This window comes from Ranitomeya imitator, chromosome 1 (genome assembly GCF_032444005.1).
Source record: "Ranitomeya imitator isolate aRanImi1 chromosome 1, aRanImi1.pri, whole genome shotgun sequence".
Taxonomy (NCBI): domain Eukaryota; kingdom Metazoa; phylum Chordata; class Amphibia; order Anura; family Dendrobatidae; genus Ranitomeya; species Ranitomeya imitator.
In genome coordinates, this window is record NC_091282.1 from 1,226,672,584 (window position 1) to 1,226,687,961 (window position 15,378).

At 50.6% G+C, this 15,378-nt stretch overlaps 1 protein-coding gene across 2 annotated transcripts in view; it reads right to left on the reverse strand.

Annotated features, from left to right (window-relative positions):
- The window catches only part of ANKRD53 (ankyrin repeat domain 53), a 32,491-nt gene extending 21,380 nt beyond the window's left edge, over positions 1–11,111 (reverse strand). For both annotated transcript variants that reach the window (XM_069745108.1, XM_069745107.1), the window contains exon 1: positions 10,983–11,111. The gene's annotated coding sequence lies outside the window, so the exon portion shown is untranslated. The remainder of the gene's footprint in view (positions 1–10,982) is intronic.
- Between the last annotated feature and the right edge of the window lie 4,267 nt (positions 11,112–15,378).

Here is a 15,378-nt window from a genome sequence, read left to right on the forward strand (position 1 = left end):
TCATCCAGTCCCTCCCTCCCCTCTATCCTCCAGTCCCTCCCTCCCCTCTATCCTCCAGTCCCTCCCTCCCCTCTATCCTCCAGTCCCACCCTCCCCTCTATCCTCCAGTCCCACCCTCTCCTCCCTCTATCCTCCAGTCCCTTCCTCCCCTCTATTCTCCAGTCCAACCCTCCCGTATATCCTCCTGTCCCTCCCTCCCCTTTATCCTCCAGTCCCACCCTCCCCTCTATCCTTCAGTCCCACCCTCCCTCCCCTCTATCCTCCAGTCCCTTCCTCCCCTCTATTCTCCATCTCTCCCCTCCCCTCTATCCTCCAGTCTCTTTCTTCTCTCTATCCTCCATTCCCACCCACCCCTCTATCCTCCAGTCACTTTCTTCTCTCTATCCTCCAGTCCTACCCTCCCCTTTATTCGCCAGTCCCATCCTTCCCACTATTCTCCAGTCACACCATCCCCTCTATACTCCAGTCCCTTTCTTCCCTCTATCCTCCAGTCCAGCCCCCCCACTATCATCCAGTCCCACCCTCCCCACTATTGTCCAGTTTTCTGTATCCACTATTCTCTACCCTCTATCCTCCAGTCCCTCTCTTCTCGCTTTCCTCCAGACTCTCCCCGCTATCCTTCAGTCCCTCTCTCCCCTCTATCATCCAGTCCCTCCCCTCTATCTTTCAGGACCTCCTTCCTGTATCCTCCAGTCCCTCCTTCCACTATCCTCCAGTCCCTCCCCTCTTTCTTTCAGACTCTTCCCTATATCCTCCAATCCCTCTCATCTATCCTCCAGTCCCTCACTTCTAGCCTCCAGTCCCTTCCTCCCCTCTATCCTCCAGTCCTCCCTCCCCTCTATCCTCCTGTCCCTACCTCTCCCTCTATCCTCCAGTCCTCCCTCCCCTCTATCCTCCTGTCCCTACCTCTCCTCTATCCTCCAGTCCCACCCTCCCCTTTATCCTCCTGTCCCTCCCTCCCATCTCTCCTCCAGACCCTCCATCCCCTCTATCCTCCAGTCTCTCCCTCTATCCTCCCTCCCCTCTATCCTCCTGTCCTACCTCTCCCTCTATCCTCCAGTCCTCCCTCCCCTCTATCCTCCTGTCCCTACCTCCCATCTATCCCCAGTCCCTCCCTCCCCTCTATCCTCCTGTCCCTCCCTCCCCTCTATCCTCCTGTCCCTCCCTCCCCTCTATCGTCCTGTCCCTCCCTCCCCTCTATCCTCCTGTCCTTCCCCTCTATCCTCCTGTCCCTGCCCTCTATCCCCAGTCCCTCCCTCCCCTCTATCCTCCTGTTCCTCCCCTCTATCATCCTGTCCCTCCCCTCTATCCCCAGTCCCTCCCCTCTATCCTCCAGTCCCTCCCTCCCCTCTATCCTCCAGTCCCACCCTCCCCTCTATCCTCCAGTCCCACCCTCCCCTCTATCCTCCCGTCCTACACTCCTTTCAAAAAAGGCTGAAAATGCCAAAAATGATCAGAAGAGCCATGTAAAGCATGGTACTGAGGGGTCTGGTGTGGGGGCTACCCTGTAGTATATCCGCTCAGATTGTGTGGGTTACGTGATGCTGGCAGGGGTCGATAACACCCCAAAAAATGGTTGACATTATCTTCCATGATGGGAAATATTGATATCAGAGACTGGTAAACAGTTATCAAAGGGAACAGAACAGGTTACCTGGCAACATGGCGGCCACGTTTGTGAGCATGGCGCTCAGAAAGCCGCCATGTCTCTGTAGACTGAGGCTGATCTAGGAGCAGACATGTATTGGGGTGTCCTCTCCACAGCTAACACTGGGTCATCATCACTCTAGCAATGTCTGGCCCTCAGCAGTATCCGCCAAACAGCAATGTGCTCCCTGCAGCAATGTCCGCCCCGCAGCACTATCTACCCACCAGCAATGTCAGCCACGCAGAAAGATCCTCCCCGCAACAATATCTGCCCACTAGCAATGTCAGCCACGCAGCAATGTCAGCCCTGCTACAATGTCCGCCCCGCAGCAATATCTACCCACCAGCAATGTCCACCCCGCAGCAATATCTACCCACCAGCAATGTCCGCCCCGCAGCAATATCTACCCACCAGCAATGTCCACCCCGCAGCAATATCTACCCACCAGCAATGTCCGCCCCGCAGCAAGGTCCACCCTGCACCAATGGCCGGTCCACAGCATTGTCCTCTTCGCATCAATATCCGCCCTGCAGCAATGTCTGCTCCGCACCAATGTCCGTCCTGTAGCGTCTCGTGAAGAGTGGAGAATTCGTGTGGATCCAGTAATGGACAATGGATGGTGTCAGATATTTTTTATGAGCCTGTACCGCAGACGACACGTCCATAATTCATAATTTCATGGCGGAGACGGTCCGGCTGGGCAGATAATAGACTTAGGCTCCTGTAGCCACCTGACATTTATGCTTTAATTGAGCCCCCAGGCACCTCCATGCCCCCTGCTGGTGTGGCTTCCTCACTCAAGCTCTGAAGTGCTATCTGCCTGCTACACTGTGTTCAGTTCATTACCATACTAAAAGGAACTTTATTCAGGTAGGGAAAAAGGTGGTGGCCAGGAGTGCTCATCCCTGCAGATGTGTGACCAGGTGAATTCAGATAGGAACCAAAATGGAGTCACTCCAATCTCTGTTAGTATGCCCCGTATCTAAGATGGCGGCTGCTCCCTCATCACAGATGGCGTCATTAAATAATTCCCCGTAATCCCTCACAGGACACGGAGATCAGCCGGTCACCGGGGGTGTCAGCCATGCTTACACGAGGCGGCTGTCTCTGGCCCTGCTGGTACCATGTGACTACGGGGGCCACACCGACGTTATTGTCATCATATCATGTCTTATAAAGTAGAGAGCAACATTCCTATAATCCAGAATCAGATACTACAACATTCCTATAATCCGGCACCAGATCCTGCAACATTCCTATAATCCGGCACCAGATCCTGCAACATTCCTATAATCCGGCACCAGATCCTGCAACATTCCTATAATCCGGCACCAGATCCTGCAACATTCCTATAATCCGGCACCAGATCCTGCAACATTCCTATAATCCGGCACCAGATCCTGCAACATTCCTATAATCCGGCACCAGATCCTGCAACATTCCTATAATCCGGCACCAGATCCTGCAACATTCCTATAATCCGGCACCAGATCCTGCAACATTCCTATAATCCGGCACCAGATCCTGCAACATTCCTATAATCCGGCACCTGATCCTGCAACATTCCTATAATCCGGCACCAGATCCTGCAACATTCCTATAATCCGGCACCAGATCCTGCAACATTCCTATAATCCGGCACCAGATCCTGCAACATTCCTATAATCCGGCACCAGATCCTGCAACATTCCTATAATCCGGCACCAGATCCTGCAACATTCCTATAATCCGGCACCTGATCCTGCAACATTCCTATAATCCGGCACCAGATCCTGCAACATTCCTATAATCCGGCACCAGATCCTGCAACATTCCTATAATCCGGCACCAGATCCTGCAACATTCCTATAATCCGGCATCAGATCCTGCAACATTCCTATAATCCAGAATCAGATACTGCAACATTCCTATAATCCGGCACCAGATCCTGCAACATTCCTATAATCCGGCACCAGATCCTGCAACATTCCTATAATCCAACACCAGATCCTACAACATTCCTATAATCCGGCACCAGATCCTGCAACATTCCTATAATCCGGCACCTGATCCTGCAACATTCCTATAATCCGGCACCAGATCCTGCAACATTCCTATAATCCGGCACCAGATCCTGCAACATTCCTATTATCCGGCACCAGATCCTGCAACATTCCTATAATCCAGTACCAGATCCTGCAACATTCCTATAATCCGACACCAGATCCTGCAACATTCCTATAATCCGGCACCAGATCCTGCAACATTCCTATAATCCGGCACCAGATCCTGCAACATTCCTATAATCCGGCACCAGATCCTGCAACATTCCTATAATCCGGCACCAGATCCTGCAACATTCCTATAATCCGGCACCAGATCCTACAACATTCCTATAATCCGGCACCAGATCCTGCAACATTCCTATAATCCGGCACCAGATCCTGCAACATTCCTATAATCCGGCACCAGATCCTGCAACATTCCTATAATCCGGCACATTACAGTAACATTCCTATAATCCTGCACATTACAGTAACATTCCTATAATCCTGCACATTACAGTAACATTCCTATAATCCTGCACATTACAGTAACATTCCTATAATCCGGCACATTACAGTAACATTCCTATAATCCGGCACATTACAGTAACATTCCTATAATCCGGCACATTACAGTAACATTCCTATAATCCGGCACATTACAGTAACATTCCTATAATCCGGCACATTACAGTAACATTCCTATAATCCGGCACATTACAGTAACATTCCTATAATCCGGCACATTACAGTAACATTCCTATAATCCGGCACATTACAGTAACATTCCTATAATCCGGCACATTACAGTAACATTCCTATAATCCAGCACATTACAGTAACATTCCTATAATCCGGCACATTACAGTAACATTCCTATAATCCGGCACATTACAGTAACATTCCTATAATCCGGCACATTACAGTAACATTCTTATAATCCGGCACATTACAGTAACATTCCTATAATCCGGCACATTACAGTAACATTCCTATAATCCGGCACATTACAGTAACATTCCTATAATCCGGCACCATTACAGTAACATTCCTATAATCCGGCAACATTACAGTAACATTCCTATAATCCGGCACATTACAGTAACATTCCTATAATCCGGCACATTACAGTAACATTCCTATAATCCGGCACATTACAGTAACATTCCTATAATCCGGCACATTACAGTAACATTCCTATAATCCGGCACATTACAGTAACATTCCTATAATCCGGCACCATTACAGTAACATTCCTATAATCCGGCACATTACAGTAACATTCCTATAATCCGGCACATTACAGTAACATTCCTATAATCCGGCACATTACAGTAACATTCCTATAATCCGGCACATTACAGTAACATTCCTATAATCCGGCACCATTACAGTAACATTCCTATAATCCGGCACATTACAGTAACATTCCTATAATCCGGCACCATTACAGTAACATTCCTATAATCCGGCACATTACAGTAACATTCCTATAATCCGGCACATTACAGTAACATTCCTATAATCCGGCACATTACAGTAACATTCCTATAATCCGGCACATTACAGTAACATTCCTATAATCCGGCACATTACAGTAACATTCCTATAATCCGGCACATTACAGTAACATTCCTATAATCCGGCACCATTACAGTAACATTCCTATAATCCGGCACCATTACAGTAACATTCCTATAATCCGGCACATTACAGTAACATTCCTATAATCCGGCACATTACAGTAACATTCCTATAATCCGGCACATTACAGTAACATTCCTATAATCCGGCACCATTACAGTAACATTCCTATAATCCGGCACATTACAGTAACATTCCTATAATCCGGCACCATTACAGTAACATTCCTATAATCCGGCACATTACAGTAACATTCCTATAATCCGGCACATTACAGTAACATTCCTATAATCCGGCACATTACAGTAACATTCCTATAATCCGGCACATTACAGTAACATTCCTATAATCCGGCACATTACAGTAACATTCCTATAATCCGGCACATTACAGTAACATTCCGATAATCCGGCACATTACAGTAACATTCCTATAATCCGGCACCATTACAGTAACATTCCTATAATCCGGCACATTACAGTAACATTCCTATAATCCGGCACATTACAGTAACATTCCTATAATCCGGCACATTACAGTAACATTCCTATAATCCGGCACATTACAGTAACATTCCTATAATCCGGCACATTACAGTAACATTCCTATAATCCGGCACCATTACAGTAACATTCCTATAATCCGGCACCATTACAGTAACATTCCTATAATCCGGCACATTACAGTAACATTCCTATAATCCGGCACATTACAGTAACATTCCGATAATCCGGCACATTACAGTAACATTCCTATAATCCGGCACATTACAGTAACATTCCTATAATCCGGCACATTACAGTAACATTCCTATAATCCGGCACATTACAGTAACATTCCTATAATCCGGCACATTACAGTAACATTCCTATAATCCGGCACATTACAGTAACATTCCTATAATCCGGCACCATTACAGTAACATTCCTATAATCCGGCACCATTACAGTAACATTCCTATAATCCGGCACATTACAGTAACATTCCTATAATCCGGCACATTACAGTAACATTCCTATAATCCGGCACATTACAGTAACATTCCTATAATCCGGCACATTACAGTAACATTCCTATAATCCGGCACATTACAGTAACATTCCTATAATCCGGCACATTACAGTAACATTCCTATAATCCGGCACATTACAGTAACATTCCTATAATCCGGCACATTACAGTAACATTCCGATAATCCGGCACATTACAGTAACATTCCGATAATCCGGCACTGATCCCTTAGTCACCCCTGGGTTGTTATGTCACACTTTGTACCCCCCATACACTGAGTCTGGGCCCCCCGGAGCGGCGGGGCTGCTGTACTCACCGCGGGACCCGGCAGCAGCACCACACCAGTGACAGCCGTCACCAGGCGACAGGTGTAACAGAAGCACAGCGGGGGATGCTGGGTGATTGCGGGGCAGACACGGGCGTGGCGGGCGGCACACCCCAGTCACACTGTACACCGGCCGCTGTACGGGGGAAGCTCACAGGCTGTGGAAACACGCAGGAAAAGAGCTGCAGAATTTTCTGCGCAGAATCCGCAGTCGTGGATTTGCCGCAGTTTTTATGCGGATTTTGTTCGTTTTTTATGCGGAATTGATGCGGATTTTGCGCGGATTTACTGCGGTTTTTGCCACTGTGGAGTTTTAACATGGAGGGGTGCAGAAACGCTGCAGATCCGCACAAAGAAGTGACATGCACGTCTTAGAAATCCACAGCAATTCCGCACTGATTTTTCCGCACAGATTTTTTTTTACCTCATTGATTTACATTATTGTGTACATCACAGTGCGGATCTGCAGCGTTTCTGCTCTGACAAATCCGCTGCGGATCCGCATCGTGTGCACACGGCCTAAATTGTCATTTCTTCTTCACACTGACGATGAGGATGACGAATTCCGCACAGAACTGAAGAGAACATTAACTCATCCCAAAATCAAACAAAACTTTTTCTGACATTTTAAATAGTCTCAAATGTTGAATAAGGCTAAAAAAAATCTGAACAATCAAAATCGCAAAGAAATGCCGTAATCGCAAGTAGCGTTATCAAAAGAGGCCCAAACTCCATAATGAATGAGACGCAGAAATAAAAGACGCTAAGGCTGCGTGCACACGTTGCGGATTTGCCTCTGGAATTTTTTGTGCAGATTCTGCGTCTTTTGGCAGAAAACGCAGGTGCGGATTTGATGCGTTTTTTATGCGGATTTCATGTATTTTTACCCCTACTGATTTCTATAATGGAATGGGTACAAAAACGCTGCAGATCCGCACAAATAAGTGACAGCTCATTCTTTTAATCCGCAGCTTTTCCATGCGGAATTTTCCGCACCATTAGCATAGCGGTTTTTTTTTTCCATTGATTTACATTGTACTATAAATCATTTGTGGATCTGCAGCGTTTCTGCATGGAAAAAAAAACGCAGCGGATCTGCAGTAAATCAGCAACATGTGCACATAGCCTGATAGAATAATTCTTACTCCAGAAGAAAGCAGAAAAACAAAACTGGTGGCCGCCACTAGAGGGAGCTCACTACATGCAAATTTACCCAGCCATCACTAGGGGGCGCTCACTACGTACAGATTTCTACAGCCATCACTAGGGGGCGCTCACTACGTACAGATTTCTACAGCCATCACTAGGGGGCGCTCACTACGCACAGATTTCTACAGCCATCACTAGGGGGAGCTCATTACGTACAGATTTCTACAGCCATCACTAGGGGGCGCTCACTACGTACAGATTTCTACAGCCATCACTAGGGGGCGCTCACTACGTACAGATTTCTACAGCCATCACTAGGGGGCGCTCACTACGTACAGATTTCTACAGCCATCACTAGGGGGCGCTCACTACGTACAGATTTCTACAGCCATCACTAGGGGGCGCTCACTACGTACAGATTTCTACAGCCATCACTAGGGGGAGCTCACTACGTACAGATTTCTACAGCCATCACTAGGGGGCGCTCACTACGTACAGATTTCTACAGCCATCACTAGGGGGCGCTCACTACGTACAGATTTCTACAGCCATCACTAGGGGGCGCTCACTACGTACAGATTTCTACAGCCATCACTAGGGGGCGCTCACTACGTACAGATTTCTACAGCCATCACTAGGGGGAGCTCACTACGTACAGATTTCTACAGCCATCACTAGGGGGCGCTCACTACGTACAGATTTCTACAGCCATCACTAGGGGGCGCTCACTACGTACAGATTTCTACAGCCATCACTAGGGGGCGCTCACTACGTACAGATTTCTACAGCCATCACTAGGGGGCGCTCATTACGTACAGATTTCTACAGCCATCACTAGGGGGCGCTCATTACGTACAGATTTATACAGCCATCACTAGGGGGCGCTCACTACGTACAGATTTATACAGCCATCACTAGGGGGCGCTCACTACGTACAGATTTCTACAGCCATCACTAGGGGGCGCTCACTACGTACAGATTTCTACAGCCATCACTAGGGGGCGCTCACTACGTACAGATTTCTACAGCCATCACTAGGGGGCGCTCACTACGTACAGATTTCTACAGCCATCACTAGGGGGCGCTCACTACGTACAGATTTCTACAACCATCACTAGGGGGCGCTCATTACGTACAGATTTCTACAGCCATCACTAGGGGGCGCTCACTACGTACAGATTTCTACAGCCATCACTAGGGGGCGCTCACTACGTACAGATTTCTACAGCCATCACTAGGGGGCGCTCACTACGTACAGATTTCTACAGCCATCACTAGGGGGCGCTCACTACGTACAGATTTCTACAGCCATCACTAGGGGGCGCTCACTACGTACAGATTTCTACAGCCATCACTAGGGGGCGCTCATTACGTACAGATTTCTACAGCCATCACTAGGGGGCGCTCACTACGTACAGATTTCTACAGCCATCACTAGGGGGCGCTCACTACGTACAGATTTCTACAGCCATCACTAGGGGGCGCTCACTACGTACAGATTTCTACAACCATCACTAGGGGGCGCTCATTACGTACAGATTTCTACAGCCATCACTAGGGGGCGCTCACTACGTACAGATTTCTACAGCCATCACTAGGGGGCGCTCACTACGTACAGATTTCTACAGCCATCACTAGGGGGCGCTCACTACGTACAGATTTCTACAGCCATCACTAGGGGGCGCTCATTACGTACAGATTTCTACAGCCATCACTAGGGGGCGCTCACTACGTACAGATTTCTACAGCCATCACTAGGGGGCGCTCACTACGTACAGATTTCTACAGCCATCACTAGGGGCGCTCACTACGTACAGATTTCTACAGCCATCACTAGGGGGCGCTCACTACGTACAGATTTCTACAGCCACCACTAGGAGCCTGTAGTCTGTGGGGAAAGGTGCTGCTTTGTTGCTCCAGGAGAGTCACCAGTTTTTCACCCAGGAATCCCCCCCCCTCTCTGACCCAGGAAAGAGAGGGGTGTATTGGATGGACTGTGGGGCTGAGTCCCCGTCTCCCACCCCTCGGTCTAGGCCGGCGAGGGGTGGGAGCTCATTGCTACCGGCAAAGAGGGTCACCAGATCCGGCAAGGCCCAAAACATGGAGGAGCCCAGGAAGACCCAGGAGGGCTGCAAAGCCCCTAAGGCTGAGGCGAGGGCCACTGCGGTGTCTCCTCCCGGAGGTGAGCGGAGTACTCGCAGAGGTGCAGCGGCGCCGGTGCCGAAGGATTGGGGCACTAGGTCCGCATGGGAGCCGGTTGACAGCTATGGCTCCCATGTCCAGGCCTACCTCAGCGAGCATGAGGAGGCCGGGAAGACCCTCAGGAGACTCTGGGAGGAGATGAAGGTGAGGCAAGCAGAGCCTCCCGCACAGAGAAGTCTGCCCTAACAGCCAGGATATCCAGCCTGGGGATCTGCATTGAGGGCATGGAAGCCCGGAGAGCGGCGATATTAAATAACGGGAAAAGCTGGAGAATGACGACCGATTCCACAACATGGCTGCTGCAAAGGAGCCAGGTGGAGGAGGTGGACCATGAGGAGATGGAGGAGGCACCGTACCCACCTGGGGGCTTGGTAAGTGATCTCCAGGCCACACACAGCGGGATAGATCCAGTGCAGGTCCCACTCCCATCAGACCATAGTATTTCAGAGGATGATGGGGGTGATGCGGATGATAGCAGCAGCGATAACAGCAGTAGTGGGGGTTGCCTCGTCTTGCTGCAGATCCGTCAGCTAGAGTCCCCAGTAAATTATGCCCACCTGAAGTTTGGGGATGAGGTCTGCGGGGACGAGGCAACCGGGAGGGGGAAAAAGAAAAGAAAAAAAAGGAAGAAAACATCGGAGGAGAGGTTGGTGTTTGTCCCCCTTCCTGGGACCCCCCGATCCCGCTGTGTGGAGCCCGCTACCCACCCCGGCCCGGGACCTGCAGTGGGTCCGGTGCGAGGGAGCGGGGAGAGTACAAGTCGTATGGCGCAGGTCGCCATCTCTGCTGGCGGTAGCAGAGGGGGCGAGAGTGGGCATGCGGCTGCAGAGCCGGACAGTGTGCATGGTCTGGAGTGTGGCCCTGTGGCGGGCAGTAATAAAACCTGTGGAGGTGTCCAGGCCCGATCCTCTGTGGAAACGGGGGACGGCCTGGCGCCTGCTGCACCCGCTGACGCTCGGGGGGTAGGGGCTGTGGGTACCTTGCCGGTGGTCACCGCTCCCCGCAGTGTTGGCGGTGCGCTGTCAGCCGGGGCCGCATCATCGGCGGCGTGTGCTGTGGTGTCGGGGTCCCCCACATGCAGATCCGATGCTGGGTCAAAATCCGGGACCCCGGCACCGGTTATCATCTCGGGTGCAGCTGTAATGGCTGCGGTAATGCAGGTCCGGACGGCATCCTCGCCGAAGAAAGTCGCACCGCCGGGGTCCTCTGCATGTGTGTCACCTGTATCTGTGGGGGACCCGGCGGTGAAGTGCACACAGGAGCGTGGAGATGGTCTGCAGGAGAAGCTGGAGCAACAGTCTGCAGCTGCCAGCACATGCTCTGCTGAAAAGCAGGGTGTGGTAATTAAACCCTGCAGTATCGATCTTAAAGGGGCAGCTGCACTGCAAACAGCAACAACCCCAGCAGAAAGCAGTAAAAAAAATGCAAAAAAAAATGTAAATAAGAATGGAAGTGGTGCAAGTGGTGTGAATAGTGTGTGTGATAATGGTGAAGGGTCAGGTGTTGGAAGGGCAGTTTCTGCTGGAGGTATGGTTGGTGTGAATGGTGCCAGTGCGGTGATTTCTACTAGTGGAAATGGTGAGGCTGAGGTAAGTGAGGTGGAGATGGTTGACTGTGAGGTTGAGGGTTCAGGGAATATAGGGGCTGGTCCATCGTCCCCCTCACCTGCAGCCGCCATTAGTTATGCAGCTGCTGCCGCTGGGGTTCCACAGGGGTCTTCCTCATCTCCGGACCCAGGGAATGAAGCTTTTCGCCGCCGTTTCCTGGAGGCCCTCAGAAAAGGGGAGCAGACGATCAATGTAGAGGGAAGAGAGGTGGCGTTGTCCTACTGGCTAGATAAGTTTGGTCTAGCTGCCTTCCAAGAGAAAAGGGGGGGGAGACCGTGTGGTCCCTCCCGACAGCCGGGCAGGGGGTCTCCAGGAGAAATGTGGTTCGTCTTCGCTGGAGGGGCGATGAAGCGTGTCCATCCAGGACAAATGTGGTGAAGCTCCTCATGAAGATGGACTTCAGGGCTATTGACATCTTTGCTCTGATACATCCTTTTGGGACCTCCACCTTTGATATCAGCTTTTTTCAACCGGAGGGCTTGGAGCTCTTTTGGTCGAATTATGAGCTGGTAAAAGTGGAGCCCGGCTGGCGAGGATTTGCCGTGGAAGCAATTTCTCGCCAAAGTGGGCCGAAGAAAGTGACCGTTTTAACATGTAATGAGTCTCTTTCTGGCGTTGACATAATGACCTGATTGAGGTTTTGGAGGTCCCTAAGAAGAACCGGGACGATTTTGGTATCTGGTCAGGAGGCTGGACCTTCATGATAATGTTGAAGTGTTCAGGTGGCACTGTCACCCACATCCCTTCCTCGGCTTTTCTGGGAAGGGATCGGATTCTGGTCTTCTACCAGGGGCAGCCGAAGGTCTGCCACAGGTGCGGTGATCCTCGTCACTTCAGCAAGGGCTGCAAAGTGCAGAAATGTGCCTTGTGTGGCAAGGTGGGTCACCTCGCCGCATCCTGTGGTGTCATTCGATGTCACCTGTGTGGTGATCTAGGTCACCCGTTCAGCCGCTGCCCTCGTTCCTTCTCTAATGCCATGGCCAGCCGAGCGGAGGGGATCCGCGAGGAAGTTCCTGGTGGTGCAACTTCTGCAGAGGTTGGAGGTGGTAGCGGGGGAGGAGCTGAGGGGCCAATGAGGAATGGCAGGGCTAGGGGCCCCTCTTACCAGAGGAGGCAGGCAAGGTGTCAGGAGGGCAGGGGGCAAGAGGAGCCTCGGGAAACGGGTAATGGCTGCCCCCTCCTCCGAGGCGACGGCCCATGTCTCTGAGGCCCCGGGGGAGGAAGCGGTGCATGAGGAGATCAGATGGATGGAGAATGAGGAAGTGGCTGATCTCTCAGATGCCTCTCAATATGAAAGTTTTGATGAGGATGGAGGGCAACAACCAAAAGAAATGAGTGACAAGGGTGTCAAGAGTGCCTAAAGTAAAAAAAAAGAACAAAAAAGGTGGAAAATCTTCTTCCCTGACCAGGGTGCCTAAGGAAGGTCCCACCGACTCCCCTCTGATCACCCTCTCCAACCAGTTCCAAGCCCTTGACGATCCTGCTGAGATGGGAGTCGGGGGTGAGGTTCCGGAGGTAAAATCGGGAGGGCCTTTGGGAGGCGGGGGAGTCCCTTCTCCAGGGTGTGTGTCTTCCTCAGGAGGTGGGGATGACCCTGGGTCTGGAGATGAGAAAGAGGTGGGAGGGATGGATACTCTGTCTCTCTGAAAAGAAGAGGTGGGGCTTCATCGACCGGAGATGAACGGGCTAGAAAAATGGGTGGGGGGAAGAAAAAGGCCATCTAACTCGATCACTGATGATGGCGGCACCCACCCCATTGACTCTAGCGACCATTAATGTCGCTAGTATAAAGTCTGATGCGGCTAGATTTGCGGCCTTTGATTTTCTCACCCGATTTGAGGCTGAAATTTTGTTTTTGCAGGAGACCAGGCTTACATATATGGGGGCCATATGCAAGGCGGAGAGCGAGTGGAGGTGCGGGTCTTCGTACTGGTCTCTTGCGGCCGAGCCGTGTAGCGGGGTGGCAGTCCTTTTTAAGACTGCATCGGTTGAATGCCGGAGAGTTATCGAGGTAGAAATGGAGAGGTGCCTGGTCTTAGACATCTTCAGGAGGGGACAAGAGCTTCGGCTCATTAACATCTATAGTCCGCAGTCAAAGTGGGACCGTAAATGTCTCGTCCTGAAGATTAAGCCCTATCTTTTTCCGAGTTGGCAGGTGGTCTTTGGAGGTGACTTTAACACTGTCACAAGGCTTCGTGATAGGGGAGGCTCCATTGACCGGCTTTCTTATGATAGTAATACTCTTAATAGTATAGCTAGTGACGCTCGCCTGGTGGATGTCCACATCCGGCACACCCCAGGTCTCTGTGGTTTCAACTTTTATAGAGGAAATTGTAGGTTTTTTTTTTAAAGGAGGAAGCCATCTCTTCAGCAGTGTCCATTGTTGAGGTAGAGTTCTCCGATCACTGTCTGATTTCTTTTTCTCTGAATGTTTCAGAAATCCCTCGAATGGGAAGGGGACTATGGAAGCTGAATTTGTCCCTCTTGGAAGAAGCAGAGATAAGACAATCCTTTGAGACTTTCTTCAGAGCCAGGCACTGCTTTTGGATCTCTGTAGCGATAAGTTAGAGCGGTGGGAGATGTTCAAGGATCGGGTTGCAAGTTTCTTCCGCCAGCTCTCGAGCCTAAGGAGCCTGAGCAAGTACCGCCTGTATCAGGAACTGAGGAGGAAACTCGAACATCTCGTCTTGGCTGGAGGTGACCGTGAGGAGATCTCCAGAGTGAAGTCTTTACTCAAGAGATGTCAGTACGATAGGCACACATCTTTGGTTTTTGAGAGGGATTTCGCCTGACCCCTACAGAAACTGTAAGATGTTAGTGAGTTGTAAGGTGGTGACAGGTTTGGTCGACGATACGGGTTCCCTGAACAGATCCAAATCAGGGATCCTGGAGGTGATCAGATCTTTCTACTCACACCTTTTGGGGAAGAGGGATCTGGATCAGAACGTGATGTCGGCTTTCTGAGGCCATCCCCGAGCCAGGAGATGACCCCTCACTTCACGTTTTGACAGAACCAATCAGGGAAGAGGAAGTGCGACTGGCCATTGATGGGCTTCAGCCTAAGATATTGCCAGGTCCGGATGGCTTAACATCCGAGTTTTATAAGACCTTTAGGGACTCCTTGGTCCCCCTCTTGACTGAGATGTTTAACGAGTGTCTCTCCTCGGGCGCTCTTTCCCGGTGAATGAGGCAGTCGGCCCTGATTATCCTGTCAAAGGGTAAAGACTCGTCCCGTATTGAGAATTGACGTCCCATAGCGCTTCTCAATACGGACCGGAAGGTTCTGGCAAAGGTGCTGTTCAAACGGCTGGTGAAGTTTGCAACCCTTTTGGGGGCCCAGCACTGTTCTGTTCCAGGCCACAGTACGTTTAGTGCTGTGCTCGGTGTCCGAGAGGCAGTGGAGCATGGCAGGTCACTGGAAGGGGTACTTGCTGTCTTTAGACCAGGCGAAGGCTTTTGAGCGAGTTAACCACGATTACCTCTGGTCCGTCCTTCTGAGGTACGGTCTGCCTGAGGGGTTTGCAAATTGGCTAAAGATCTTCTACGCGGGGGCAGAGACTTTTCCACTCGTGAATAGTTGGTCTGGCTGCCCTTTTGAGGTTGGGTCTGCGGTCTGCCAGGGCTGTCCATTGAGCCCGTTGTTATACGTGTTCGCGATAGATCCCCTTTTAAGGAGGATTGAGCGTGGGCCGTTGGCGGGAGTCAGGATGGACCAGGTGGCCCCGGAAGCCACTCTGAGGGTGGTAGTGTATGCCGATGATGTCTCCC